Source organism: Populus alba, chromosome 17 (assembly GCF_005239225.2).
Source record: "Populus alba chromosome 17, ASM523922v2, whole genome shotgun sequence".
Lineage (NCBI taxonomy): Eukaryota > Viridiplantae > Streptophyta > Magnoliopsida > Malpighiales > Salicaceae > Populus > Populus alba.
The window spans coordinates 9,069,807-9,072,492 of NC_133300.1; the positions used below are offsets into that span (position 1 = coordinate 9,069,807).

The following is a 2,686-nucleotide window of genomic DNA, read 5'->3' on the forward strand; positions in this document are numbered from 1 at the left end:
ACAACTCCTTCAAAAATTTGGCATACTTGGGAATTTGCTTGATAGCATCAAGCAAAGGAATGTTGAGTTCTACTTTCTTGAAAACCTTTAAAATCTCTTTTTCTTTATCCTCTTTCTTTGACCTAGAAGAACTCACAGGAAAGGGTGGAATTGTTTTAAAACTGGAAGTCATTGATTGAGGAGTTACCTTTGGAGTGTTGGTCTCTGTTTCAGTTTGTGCAGAAGGAGGATGTTCCTTCTTTGTACTCAATTCAGTTTCTATTTCTTCTTCTTCCTCCATCTCAATTTGTTTCGACTTTTTCTCTTCAAGTTCTTTCCCACTTCGCAGCATGATCGCACTAACATTTTCTATTGGATTCAATGCTTGGGAGGGCAATTTTCCATTCATTTGTGCTTCCAATTTCCCTACACTTAAAGCTACTTGCCCCATTTGCTTTTCCAAGTTGTGAATACTTGACCTTGTTTCCTGTTGAAAAGACATGACATTTTATTGCAAGGTCACAGTGTTAGAAGCCAAAGTTTTCATCATCTCACGAAGATCATCATTGGATGACGACCCCAAAACATTAGAGTTTGTGAATGGAGGGGGTTGTCTTGCTTGATAATTTTGTTGGGGCTGAAATCCATTGGGATGGAATTGTCGGCCTTGATTGCCTTGTTGAGGTTGGTTCCCATACCGTAGGTTAGGATGATCTCTCCATCCAGGATTGTACATGTGGGAAAAAGGATCATACTTACGCTGAGGCTGTCCATTAAATGCTCCATCAACTGCATTAGCTTGTTCAATGTAATCTTCTTGCATTGGTGGGCACATATCTGAAGTATGTCCTTGTAAGGAGCATATGCTACAAGCTTTCACTTGTTGTACATTGCCACAAGCCAAAGAACGCACAAGAGAAGTAAGATCATTAACTTTATTCTCAAGGTTAGAAATACTTACCTCATTTACTCGTTTGTTTGCGAAGTCTCCTCGCATGCCAAATTGTTTCGAGTTGGCTGCCATATTTGAGATCAATTGGCATGCAGCCTCGGGTGTTTTATCTACTAATGCCCCTCCACTTGCAGCATCAATGATACTACGGTCAGTAGGCATCAATCCTTCATAGAAATATTGAATGAGCAGTTGATCGGGTATTTGATGATGAGGGCATTGAATACACAGTTGCTCAAATCTTTCCCAATACTCAAAAAGTGTCTCTCCATGAGATTGTCGAATCCCACATATTTCTTTCCTTATGTTGGCAACTCGAGATGCTGGGAAATACTTCTCAAGGAAGATCTTTTTCATGCCATTCCAAGTTCCAATTGAACCTGGGAGAATGGAGAAAAGCCATACCTTTGCTGCCCCTTTTAAAGAGAAAGGGAAAGCTTTCAACTTAACCTGTTCTTCGTCAACTCCATTCGATTTCATGCCAACACAAACCATATGGAACTCCTTGAGATGAGTATGAGGATCTTCTCCTGCAAGACCATTAAATGTTGGTAGCAATGTATAAAACCAGATTTGAGCTCAAACTTTACACTATTGTTGATGTTTATGCACAATGGCTGATTTTCCACGTTAGGAGCAACAAGCTCCTTGAGTGTTTGTTATCGTGCATTAGCCATGGTGTTGAGGCGAGCTTCCTTTCGTAACCTACGTAAAGTTTTTTCGATTTCGAGATCTAACTGCACTTGACTTTGATTAGTAGAACGGGTTACTGGCATAAATCATCAAGAAAACTCAAAAGAAACCAATCACGCAAGAGATCGAAAACAATGCAAATTGTATGAAAATCTTACATTAGAAAACTAAAACTGCCTAAAAACCCTAGAAAACAGCGGAATTTGGCCTCGATAGAGCAGGGCTAGTGGTTTTACCACTAGCCCTGTTTAGAACGTTGTTTCACTTCAAGAAACAAAAGGCCGATACCTAATTCCACCAAACAATCTGTTTTGAACAGTACCACTGCCGTAATGAACAGTACCGCAGCAAGCAAAAATTATGTTTTTTTTTTTTTTTTCAGAAAAAGAAACAAAAATCACAGCAAATAAAAATAATAGCACAAGAATCAATAAAAATTACTTCCCCGGCAACGGCGCCAAAATTTTTTGCGATGTCGCGGTCGCACAAATTAATTACCCTAGCTTCAAACACAACACACAAGATAGTATAGAGCAAGCAAGGGATCGATCCCATGAGGAAGATTTAGTTCAGATTTTTATGCTATACATTATGCAGTTTGGGGGGGTTTGGATGTTATCTAGGCTAAAGCAAAAGAAAACAGAAAACTATCAAACAAAATTTAATAAAATCAGAAAATTATCAAGAGAACAAACCTTGGTCGCAATCACACATCCACCTATAGAAATCATAACTGATCCTTGAAACGAAACTCCAGTTTATATTCTGAATTTTTATCTTTTCTTAACGTTGGTTAATTAATGGATCCGCCGTATAACTAACCCTAACCAACAAATAATCACAGTGTCCGCACTAATGATTTAATCCAATGGCAGCCTTAAGATCTAGATAAATTCATTAATCTTAACAACTAAGTTGTCTACTTATGTTGCTTTGATTGAATGTTCTCCCTAAGATTAATAACGTAGATCCTCTACAATTATTAAACTCAGTTGCTTCACAAGTTCATATACCACAACTCCGGTTTTGATATCAAACTTAGCAATAAATTTTCTACAATAA

The 2,686-nt window shown here is 38.0% G+C and overlaps 1 non-coding gene across 1 annotated transcript; it reads left to right on the forward strand.

The window, feature by feature from the left end:
- Positions 1-1,133: 1,133 nt before the first annotated feature.
- Positions 1,134-1,240, forward strand: LOC118030974 (small nucleolar RNA R71). The gene has a single exon (XR_004684423.1). It is a non-coding gene; the product is annotated as a small nucleolar RNA R71 (small nucleolar RNA).
- The last annotated feature ends 1,446 nt before the right edge of the window (positions 1,241-2,686 follow it).